The sequence below is a fragment of the Puma concolor genome, chromosome F2 (genome assembly GCF_028749965.1).
Source record: "Puma concolor isolate L17-30 chromosome F2, mPumCon1.1.hap2, whole genome shotgun sequence".
Classification (NCBI taxonomy): domain Eukaryota; kingdom Metazoa; phylum Chordata; class Mammalia; order Carnivora; family Felidae; genus Puma; species Puma concolor.
The window spans coordinates 52,610,761-52,623,187 of record NC_141684.1 but is presented as its reverse complement, the minus strand read 5'-3'; the positions used below and the strand labels follow the sequence as shown (position 1 = coordinate 52,623,187).

General features: G+C 33.0%; 1 long non-coding RNA gene across 1 annotated transcript in view; it reads left to right on the top strand.

Annotated features, from left to right (window-relative positions):
* Positions 1 to 11,372, top strand: part of LOC147572014 (uncharacterized) — a 217,686-nt gene extending 206,314 nt beyond the window's left edge. Inside the window, exon 3 of the long non-coding RNA XR_015246892.1 lies at positions 11,177 to 11,372. This is a non-coding gene — a long non-coding RNA (uncharacterized LOC147572014). The remainder of the gene's footprint in view (positions 1 to 11,176) is intronic.
* The last annotated feature ends 1,055 nt before the right edge of the window (positions 11,373 to 12,427 follow it).

Here is a 12,427-nt window from a genome sequence, read left to right as displayed (position 1 = left end):
GAATATGTAATATTAAAGTGGCAAGTAAAATAATAATTCACGTAAATGATCTTGATAAGAGTTAATATACACATATTATAATATTATGATAATGTTGTTGAGTAAATAAATAGTTAAGGAACAGGAGAAGAATATCAAGGTGAGGAATATAATTAAGTCAACACCGAGGAAGAGAATTGGGTATGTTTTTATAAAAATAACTTCCTGTCACTTACATTATTTTTACTGTGGTTAATAGATACACTTCTTTAATTTAGTTGGCTAATAGATATACTTCTTTAATTTATTAACTTTTAAACTATATTTATCTTGGCAACAGTAGAGAAAAAATCTTTGCATGCCAAGACCAAACTGCTTTTTTGGTTTCAGCCAAAGATATATCTATGTGCATACGATACAGCTGGGTATCAATGTTGGGGAAGCACAAAGGAAACATAAAATATTTTCAAATTTTTCAATATTCAAGATACCCTTTGAGAGTAAATGTTGGAAATGGTTGAAAGTCTGTTCACACATGAAACAAAGTAACTAGATTTTATAAAATAATAAGGTTCTAACTTCCATAAGTTATAGCAACTTCCTTCATTAATTTTATATGATCTAAGAGATCCATATATATGTGATATGACTATATAGTGTTTTTGGAGGCCACTTGATTGTAACTTATAATTAGAAAATTAGCCTCTCCATAAATGTAAAGTAAAAATAGATTCTCACATCATTTCGGGGAATAGGTATTATTTGTTGAATAATGGGCTATTTTGCTGAAATGTATACTGTGCCTCCGATTTATACCTATTTTGTTCAGCTTTTTCATTTGTTTTCAGATGATCAATCTACATTAATGGATGTTTATAAGTATTCTAAATGTTTAGTAGTAGGAGGGAAAATTTAACGTCTGTATGTTTGTCAAAAATAACAAGTTGCTTTCGAACTTTAAAATTTATATAAAGAAAAATGGAAGCTTTTTTTTTCTATAGTACATCCTGTCCTAACTTAAAAAAATGTAAATGTGAAAACCTAAATACATCGATTTCCTATTTTCATCTAAAAAAAGAAATTCCTTTCAGTTTGGAAATGAACAAAGACTTCTCAATAAATATGGAACATCCTTTTGTACTTCAGCTTTAGGTTTATTTTAATGTTTTAAATGTGGTTTAAGAGAAATCAACATTAAATTGCACAAAGGACATGGATTCAAACATATAGATTGGAGAGTACTCTTTAAAATAGAACCATTACAACAAAATTGTACTCTTTATCTCCAGAATTATAACAAGGTTACTTTGTATTTGCAGGAAGGGAGAGCAGAGGCAATAACTTGGTGAAAATAAATGGAAGAAAACTTTCTAAAATAAATGAATGTGCAGACCAACTCAAGGTCAGTTGTAAGCATGATGAGAGAGTTTACCATCCTTTTTCCTTTTTTCACTGAAAATAGATCTACATTTATACAGGTGGCTTTTTCTTTTAGGAAGAGGTTAGTTGTCATTCACATTACATTTGATACACTTTGGAATGAATCAAATATAATTTTCTTCCATATGTCTAGCAAATCAAGCCCATTTATAAACACTGGCCACACCCATTTCAATCTGTTGTCACCAGTGTAACTCCTCAGAGATAAATAAATCTTCCATAAGTGCATCAGATGACAGTAATGATATACTTTAGTTATAATTTCTCTGGAAAGTAATATGATATCTTCTGTCATTTTGGTTCTTATGAGCTAGAAAAAATTGTCAGCAATTTGAAGTATTTTTATTTTATTCACTGGCATTAGTTAAGATATAATGTTTCCTTTAGTTGAGTCCCACATGAATGCCAATAAATATTTGTATTTCTTAAAGAAGTTGGAAGTAAGGGAAGAAAAAAATATGTGAGATTTTTATCTTTGAAAAATACCTAAGTCTATGAATTTGAAAGACATTTGGAGGTCATTTAGTTCAGCCATGTAGCTATTCAATTCTTTGCACCATAACCCAGGCAAGTAGCTTGAATATGCTTGAGCACCTCTAAAAAGTTGAAGTCACTTTTATACAGAGGAATTTCCACTATTAGATTCCTCTTGTGAAGGTGTATTTGATCCATGGCTAACAAAGGCATATTTTGTTTCATGAATGTAATGCCAGCAAAATTTTTGTTTAGAAAATCAAGGGTTCTTAACCTTTAACATTGTACCACTCGCCAAAAACATTAGTTCAATGTTTATTTTGTTTGTTTTTCTCATTTGTCTAACTCTAAACACAACTAAAATTATGTTATTTTTGTTTATTTTGCTTTTATACCTATTTTTTCATATTTAGCATTATTTAAAATTTTAGTTTCATCCCCACTGAAGATTTAGTCCTCCTTGCACAGCTCATTATAAACATACACAATGTATTTTATGTACCCCCATGCACATCATATTTTATTGAAGCTTACTGTGGAATTCTCCATGCAAAGTCAATTCATTGGGCATGTATCATGTTATACCTAACTCATAGGAATGTTTTGTGATTATGAAGTCATCATCACCATTTGAGAGCCCTGTCAATTCTTGGATAATATTGTATTGAAGAATGTTATTCGTAACTGATTTCAACAACTTCATGCAGGGCAATAACTGCCACCCACTATCTGATCACAGTCTTTATTTTCCATTTTTTCCTTATTCTCACATAGTGAAAAGTACGTAAAACCTGTAAGTAAAATCTCAATGTATAAGATTTTATTCATATGTATGAGCACACAGCATGGCCACAGTGAAGAAACACCTGTTGGGTGGGGCAGGAATTATTTCTTTATACTATAGTTTGATCTATTCTTCCAAGATGAACATGAAGTCCATTCACTTCAGTGCCAACTATTCTTTAGGAGGCTGGTCCTCTGATGCACAAAGAAAAATATGGCATTAAACTAATGGGATGCTCTCAAAGCAGAAAGAACCAAGAACAGTATATTTTTTTTCCTTTAGCAATAATGGGAGCATAATATGAGCACAACTAAGAGCTAGTATAAAATAAAGTTTGAGAAAATGAGTTATGGAGTGCACTCATGAATAATTTTTTTAAAGAAAAGGTACACATTTAATGCTTTCTGAATCCTAGAATGTCTCAAGTGCCTTTCTTCCACCTGAATATTTGTGTATCTTAGCTGGATATTTGTTTCCTGCATCCCGGTTCTTTTTTTTTTTTTTTTTTCCAAAAGTTTGAAAGATGTTATGTCATCTTCTAGTCTTCAGTACCATAGATGAGAAACTGAGAAATTTCTTATCTCTCTCTTCCTTCTTTCTTTCTGGTACTCATTGCTGAACATGCTTTCAGCCTAAAAACTTAGGCCATAGTATGAAGCTTGCTTTGCCTGGGACTTCCTGACTCAACTCTTTGTGGCAGAGGCTTTATTCTAATTGTATGAGCAATTGGACACTCTCTTGACCTCCACTGTTGAAAGCCTAAAATACTGTGATCTTAACCCATCTTTGAATTCTGTTGACAAAACTTCAGAAGAGTGGACTTATTCTGAACAGAGATTTCTTGATACTCACCTCCAGAGAAATAGTATTTCTCCATGTATGTAGGCCAGCTCTTGACTTCTGCTGGGGATCCCTGAAGACAGAGGTGCAATCTTGCTTTTAGAGACAAGTATTCCTTAGATCTGTGAGGGAATGTGTGTTCATTTTCTTGTCTTAGCTTCTCTGTCTATTCATGGCTGCCTTCCCCTTGAGAGAAGATTGTTATATGGAATTTCTTAGAATATGACATTCTTTAAAATTTTAAAACTTTTGACTTCTGTTTTCCATTTTCTCTCTATGAGGACTTGATAGGTAGGAGTCACTAATTTTCCTTTCATCTAGATTGGTCTTCTCTAAGACTCTGATCTAACTTGTAGTGTACTCAGAAGCTTAAACTCAGTGATAAGTCGTAAGAAGCTTACTTCAGAGAAAAAGGTCAGTCATCTTCTATTTGGCTAATAGCATTAAAAAAAAACAACTCCTGATTTTCATCTTTCTAGTTCCCATATCATTTCACAGTTGATTGAAAAACATAGTGTAAAAGAGAGATATGCTTACTGGAATTCAAAACTATAGCCTAAATATGTCCAAAATATATGGCCTTATAGTAACATACAAAGATTTATGTTAGAAGGTGGAGGAAGGACAGTAAAGTATCCTCCAGACTGAGAAGGCACTTTTAGACCAAAAAATGAAGCAAACTACTCCATACCATTCTGATAGTTTTATTCAGGGTAACTTACTGGCAGGTGAAACTGGGAGGATGGATGATCCTGACACTATGCAGGTATTCTCCTTCTGGAAAGCCTAGCTCTTAATCCACAGATTTTACAGAGCAAGGGGATGTGCAGGGGTCATTGTGGTTAGGTGAAAGAATTTACCATTTACAGATCTTGTGGAGCCATTTGTGCACCAGAGGGGAGAGTGGAGAAGAAACTATGTTATCTCGTAACCTAAACAACTTTAGGAAACATCAGAACAAGGCTTCCCACATTCTGGTCTGGGCATATATTAAACTTAAGTGTCCTGGAGCAGATAGCTCTGAGGGAGGTCATTGTGTTGACATGAACAAGATCAAAGGCCAAAGATGGAATCCGTACTGTCAACACACTCCTACCGTATAGAATGGTTTAAAATGTTTGGATTTCTTGATTGTTTGTTTCTGGTGGACAACAGGTTTCACAGTAGGCATCATAACAATGAGAGACTCCAAATGGCTGAAGGGATCAAGATGGAATAATTTTTAAAAAGGGGGAATGGCGTGGATTGATCTTGCTTTGTAATTATGTATAGCACTGGTCTTATCCGAATGGTAACATTCTAAAATATTCATGTGTAATTTGCATTATTAAAATAAATTAATTTTATGCATATTATTGAATAAGATTCAGCAAATGTATTCATCTATATAACCACCACTTTAATAGTATATAGAATATTTTTGTTTCCCTGTACCCTTCCACCTATCTGATCACTATAAGTTAGACTTGAGTTTTCTAGAGTTTTGCATGGATGGAATCATATCATGTATACCTTTTTTATTTGGCTGTTTTTTTCCTTCAGCAGAGTGTTTTTCACATCCATCCGTGTTTTTGTTAACATCAGTAATTCATTCTTTGTTATTGCTGTGTAGTATTCTACTGTATGGATGTACCACATTTGTTTTATCATTATTTTCTTTTCTCTATTATAGAAAATAGTTGAAATATCAGCCCCAATTAGCATAATAGGATAGAAATAATTTGTAACTCAAGGAAGTAAATAGGAGATACATCTTTTGTGTTTGCTTCGTAATTTGTATTATAGACCAAATTACCAAATTATAGACTTATTATTTGTAAAGATTTCTATATAGACAGAGCTTATCACATGCAAACCAGCATGAACAAAATGATCTCTTATTGAAATATTCCATTCCTAATATTTCCAAAAATTGTTGCTTTGAAATTGCTATGCATGAAACCATAATACTTGAAAAATAGAACCCTAATGAATGTAAGTCACTGTTTAAAATGGAAGCTAATCAGTGGGATAGAGCTGCAAATGTTTGATGATAGATATTACTGCTATGTAATAACATTAGTCATGCTTCTTAAAACACTTTATGCATATGTTTGTTTTAAACATATTTCCATCATTTAGTTCTAAGAGACATGTCATTTAGACTGCAGTAATTGAAAACAACCAATAAAAGGAAGAGTAATTTAAGAAGTTTTCTAGTGTTTTTTTCTCTCATGCCTTTCTTTTTTTCCCCTTTCTATTTTGCCTCATCTTAGTGCCATCCTTAGACTCAGGTATAAGGTTACAAAGCAGAGACCAGCACTTAAGAGCATCTTGAACTTTAGGGAGGCCTGCTCTTCACCTTCTGTGGCTGAACCCTTTTACATGGGGTCAGAAGTTACCAGGCCAAGGGAAACTTCACATCTAGAGGAGAGCCCTCTCTGTCGTAGAGTGTGGTCCAGATACCTGGTACTTTTCTTTAAAGGCCCGGAGCCTGTTTCTGGTTCTTGCGATGAGCTTTTCCCTAATACCTTCTTTCTAAAAGCAGACCACACTGCTATATTTGTATCTGGGGCCTTAAGGGGTAGTCAAAAAGTGACTATTTTAAAGGGGCGGGGCATAGACAGAGCAGGTGCTTCAGCTGGATCGTCCATATGCACTTGTGGGATGGCAAAAGAAGAGGTGAAACTCATGGGCAGTAGAAGCCAGTAGGCAGTGGCCAGTTCTCTCTCTCTCTCTCTCTCTCTCTCTCTCTCTCTCTCTATTTATTTATTTATTTATTTATTTATTTATTTATTTATTTGAGAGAGACTGCATGTGTGCACATGAGTGAGAGGGGCAGAGAGAGGGAGAGAGAGAATCCCAAGCAGGCTCCACCCAGTGTGAACCTGACAGGGGGCTAGATCCCACTGAAAGATCATGACCTAAGCCCAAATCAAGAGTTGAACACTTAAACTGAGACACCCAGTTTCCCTTTGCTGCCATTTCTGCCATGGATATGTGAGGAATAGAGAGTTTTAAATTTGAACTTGGTCTTCCAGGTGATCATGAGGATAATTTGTCAAGGTATGAAAAGAGGATCTATTTGATTTAAAAGTTTGATGACTTAATTTAAATTTTAAGCTATTTATACATATGGAAACTTACCATACATATAAATAGCTTAAGTCTCTCTCTCTATATATATAGCTTAAAAATAAGTTTTTACTCTTACCCAAGTTCGGAAAATATAAATGGAAAACTGAATTTATTTTTGAGTCTATTTTTGAGTATTACAAGCCAAGTGTAAAGAATTATGTTAAGTAAGTCTTTGTTTTCAATGAACCTTTGTGGGATATTCAACTATATTCATTCCTTCATACCAAGGAAGCTGATAGCAAAATGATCTGATTCTTTCTTCTTTCCCCTGCTTCCTATCACTGAGAAGTAGGGAGGGAGGGTGTGGATTGTTTTCTTGTATTTTAATAAAACTAAGCTTATTCCTGTTCCAATAACATAATCACTCATTCAAAATAATGAGGACTCTTTTTAATCTGTTTTAAGTAGATGATCACATCTCTCACCTAGCTATTGCTGTTGTTGTTAGGAAATTTTTATTTGTTTTGTTTATTTGCAGAAAATAATTCAAACACTAGAAAAACAAAAAGTTAACTTTTCCCATGAATTTAACTGTATATATTAAATGCTAAGTCCTTTAGAAAAGTGAAGGAAATGGGGACATCTATATTTTAAGAATTGAAAGTTTTACACAAAGAGTTTTATAAGGATATATTTGTAATTTTTGTAAGTACCTAACAATAAATTTCATAATATAAATTTAAAACTGTGTATGTCAAAATGCCATAAATTAAAAAGAAATGAAAAAGTGTGTAATAGTGATTTGAATTTATCAATACATTAGTTACAAAACATAATTATAAGGTGGAATCAAAAATATAAACAGTTCTAGAGAGCAACTGGGCAACAGGCAAGAACAAATAACTAGAAAAAATATGTAAAATTTTATTCAACTTACTACCTGCTAAGTTTTATCAAATGATAAATAGAATAATGATAAGCAGGTTTAAAATTTATCAAATTATATAGTAAGTTAAGATGAAAATAATGTTTACTGTTTGAAATTGTGTATCAGATTGGTATCACTATACTCTGTCATTTGGTTTGTTAATTCATCAAAAACAATTTAACAACATATATTAAGAAACACATCTAGGACTATAACTGAAGAAAATCATCTCACATTGAAAGATTTATGAATATTTTTTCTTATCTCAGCATTATTAATATGAAAAAACCTATGAGGAAATTTATAGATAAATGATGTGACAAGTACATTATGAAATATTCTGCAACCATTAAAACAATGTGCTCAAAAGATATTGATGGTATTGAATTATTAATTTAAACAGGTGCTCTGTTAAAAATTGTACTGAGCGAGTTATCACATTTTTCAAATACAAATGACCAAAAGATAACATTTATTCTCTTTGGGTGTTTACATTACACATTACTTTTTGGCATCCTATGCCTCTTCATATATTCCAAACACATGTATTACTTTTTTTTCATGTATTACCTTTTAAACAAGGAAAAATATCATATTTTGTAAGGCCATAAGTTAAACTCCTCATTTTACTGAATTTGAGGCACAGGTGGGACTTGCAGGGGATGGTTCTTACAGAGAGTTAATTGACTAACTAGGTCTAAAACATAACATTCCAAACTAGGATTCTCCCAGGATATCTTTTTCCTCCAAAATCTGAAGTCCTGAATCCTTCCAAGGATTTCCAAGATTGATCTGTACCTGAATGTACTCTGTACTAAATCCAGTAGTAGTCTTGCAATGGAGACATTGAGTTTAAAAAGGAACTGAAGTTCAAATGTTGATATATTAAAATACTTCACAATAAAACGTGAAGTTACTTCATAAAGGGGATCGATGGTGAGCATCTGGTCGTAGGAATTTAGGTGTGGGGATAGACAATTGTTTGGAAAATGTGAATTTCTAGGTGAGGCTTTGGTTAGTATTCAGATGAAAGTAAGATAGAATGAAAGTGAAGCTCTGTATAAAATGGTAAGCTGAAATCGTGGAGCAAGAGAATAATCAAAGTGTGTAATGAAAGTAACCATACAACGTTAGAAAAAGGGAAGAAAGATACTCCTGTTCAAGAAAAATAACTCAAATAGTCTTCTGAAAGTTTATGCCTTTTTCTATTTTAGTTAGAAAAACAAATTACTAAATAAAAGAGCAACTATTTATTTTTGATTTGAGTTTAGTTGACATACAATGTTACATTAGTTTCATGTGTACAACATAGTGAATCAACAACTATGTGCTACTCTGACCACAAGTGTATGTGATGTTATTACAATATCATTGACTATATTCCCTATGCTGTGCTATACCTTTTATTCCTGTAACGTATTCATTCTATAACTGGATGCATGTATCTCCCACTTCCCTTCACCCATTTTCCCCATCCCTCCACATCCTTCCCCTCTGGCAACCATCAGTTTGTCTTCTGTATTTATAGGTCTGATTTTCCTTTTTGATTGTTTATTTGTTTTTGTGTTTGTTGTTTGTTTTGTTTTTTGTTTTTTGTTTTTGTTTTGTTTTGTTTTTTTAGATTCCACATACAAGTGAAATCATATGGTACTTGTCTTTCTCTGTCTGACTTATTTCACACAGCATAATATCCTATAGGTCGATCCATGTTGTTGCGTATGTCAAGAGATTATACCACATCTTCTTTATCCATTCATCTATCAGTGTATACTTGGATTGCTTTTGCATTTTGTCTACTGTAAATAATGTTGCAGTATACATAGGGGTGCATATATCTTTTTGAAATAGTATTTTAATTTTCTTTGGGTAAATATTCAGTAGTAGAATCATTGGATCATATACTATTTCTATTTTTAACTTTTTGAGGAATCTCCATACTGTTTGCCACAGGGGTTGCACCCATTTACATTTCCACCAACAATGCATAAGGGTTCCTCCTTATCCACATCCTTGCCAACACTTGTTACTTCTTATTTTTTTTTTATTTTGGCCATTCTGACAGGCGTGAGGTGATATGTGGACCTGCATTTCCTTTATGATTAGTGATGTTGAGAATCTTTTAATGTGTCTGTTTTATCTGTAAGTCTTCTTTGGAAAAATGTTTAGGTTCTTTACCCATTTTTTCAAGAGATTATTTGTTTTTTTGGTGTTGAGTTGTATATAGATTCTTTACGTATTTTGGATATTAATCCCTCATCAGCTTTTTATTGTTTTAAATTTTATTTAAGAAACTACTGAAGCTGAGAGATGCCTGAGTAGCTCAGTCGATTAAGCATCCAACTCTTGAGTTCGGCTCAGGTTATGATCTCCCAATCATGGAATTGAGCCTTGTGTCTGGCTCTGCCCTGAGCAGGGAGCCTGCTTGGGATTCTCTCTCTCTGCCCCTCATCCACTTGCACATGTGGGCCCCTCTATAAACAAATAAACAAGTATTTAAAAAATACTAAAGTTGAAGTATATACTCCAATAGGGAGTATATAAATAAATTTCACCTAACACTCTTCTCTTCTCTATCATAAAAATGCTCCAATAGGGAGTATATAAATAAATTTCACCTAACACTCTTCTCTTCTCTATCATAAAAATGCATGCAACAATGAAACTAACTTCAGAGAGTACACAAACATTAATCCTTGGATTTTTGAAAGCTGTGTAATTTGTTACTCATTTAATAGCCTACTGACTTAGATCATATGGCTCGCTAAACCATTTAGAGATCTATTGATCATTCACCATAGTTAGGAAACATTTTTGTTGCACTTATACTTATTGTTAGTTTTACTGACTGCTTTTTTGCATTCATTCTAACTGGTTCATATTCTGTTCACAAAATATCCTGTTCATAAATCTTTGACAAGAGAATGTCTCAAAGATGCAGAAATTCTATTTATCAAATAAATTTCATTTAATTTTCCTTCAACAACTTCAAAATTCCTTATTTCAGTTATTGAGAAATGCAAGGTAGTTTCCTCATGACTCAGTGTTTCTTTGACTATATCTCTTAGAAAAAAATCATAGCTATGTCAGCCAAATAATGTTTGGTGATTCCCAGAAAGAACAAACTTGAAAGGTTCTGTTATTTAAGAAGAATCTTTGTTCAACGTGTTTATGTCCCATATTTGTACCATTAGATTTGTGGGAAAATGCATTTTATTTTATTTTTTTTTAATTTTTTTTTCAACGTTTATTTATTTTTGGGACAGAGAGAGACAGAGCATGAACAGGGGAGGGGCAGAGAGAGAGGGAGACACAGAATCGGAAACAGGCTCCAGGCTCTGAGCCATCAGCCCAGAGCCCGACGCGGGGCTCGAACTCACGGACCGTGAGATCGTGACCTGGCTGAAGTCGGACGCTTAACCGACTGCGCCACCCAGGCGCCCCAAGGGAAAATGCATTTTAAAATAAAATTCTACTAAAAATCTATGACATGATGATGTAGTTCCTGTATATTTTATTATAATTAGTAATTTCAAAGTCTTAAGGACTTTTATGATTACATGGGTCCTGCCTACACAATTCAGTAAAATCTTCCTATGTTAAAGTTATCTGATATGCAAACATAATTCCATCTATAACTTTAATCCTGTTTACCATGTAATTTAATACATTCACAGGTTAAAACAAGGACAGTTTTGGAGGGATCGTTTCTGCCTACCACAGCATCATTCCATTTCTTCTGACTTCTATCACTTTTTAAAAAGTAAGTGTTAGTTTTGTTTTTTCTCTTAAGACTTTTAAATTTTAATAAGTCTTTAAATTTGGTCTTTATTCTGAGCAATTGATGTGTGCTTCCTTTATTTTTATTTATGAGCTTGGGGTTTGAATAACTTTTAAATCTGTTGCTTGATATATATTATCACTTACAGAAAATTCTCAATCATTAGCTCTTCAAATATTGTTTCTGCTCCATTTTCTTTTTTTCTGTTTTTGTGGGATTTAGATTGCAAACATGTTATATCTTTTTAACACTTCATTTCTTTATCTCACATATATTTTTCTGCAAATCTCTGCCCTTTGTTATATTTTTCAGCTTTTCTCTTCTTGTTTCAGTATGGATATTTGTCTTTAATCTATATTTCCATTTATTTGCCAACACTTTAGCTTCATCTAATCACCTACAAAACCCATCCACTGAGCTCTTAATTTTATTCACATAGTTTTTACTTCTTCAGTTTACTTTTTGTACTTTTCTGTAAACTCTCTATTTCTTCCTGAATGTATCCACTTTAATTATAATGTCTTAATACATTTTTTGTAATCAGGTTAACTATTTTAAGGCCTGTGTCTGAAGATGATGTTTTACTGCATTTCTTGCTGGTTTGTCTTTTTTGTCTATTGCTTCTCCTGGTTTTAAGTTAGGACTTGTCACTTCATACATTTGGTTATTTCTGATTGAGTATGCTTGATATTGAAAACACAAATTGTAAAGACAAATTGAAACTCTGCTTCATACTATAATTCAGTAGAGAGTTTATACTTGCTTCTCACAGGTATCCAGTCTAAAGATACTTGCAATCCAAATTCTCCATAACCCATTCAGGGGTGAGGTGAATCAAAGGTGAGCTTTAGTTCCTAGAAATGAAATTTAGTTCCATTCCTAGAGAAAGAGAGGAGCTTGTGGTCCCAATTAAACCCTGTAGTCTTTACTAATGGGCTTTTTCTGTTTGGTAGGCTTGGAATTCTAATATTTTCTGGTCTACACTGTGAGTCAGCTGAACATGATCTAATTTCTCAGCTTTTTAGATGTCTCTGTGGTAATCTGCAAAGGTACCAAGTACTGCTACTAATAGAAATATAATGTAAGCAAGAGATGTGAGTCACATATATAATTTAGAATATTCTTGTATTCACACCAAAATAATAAA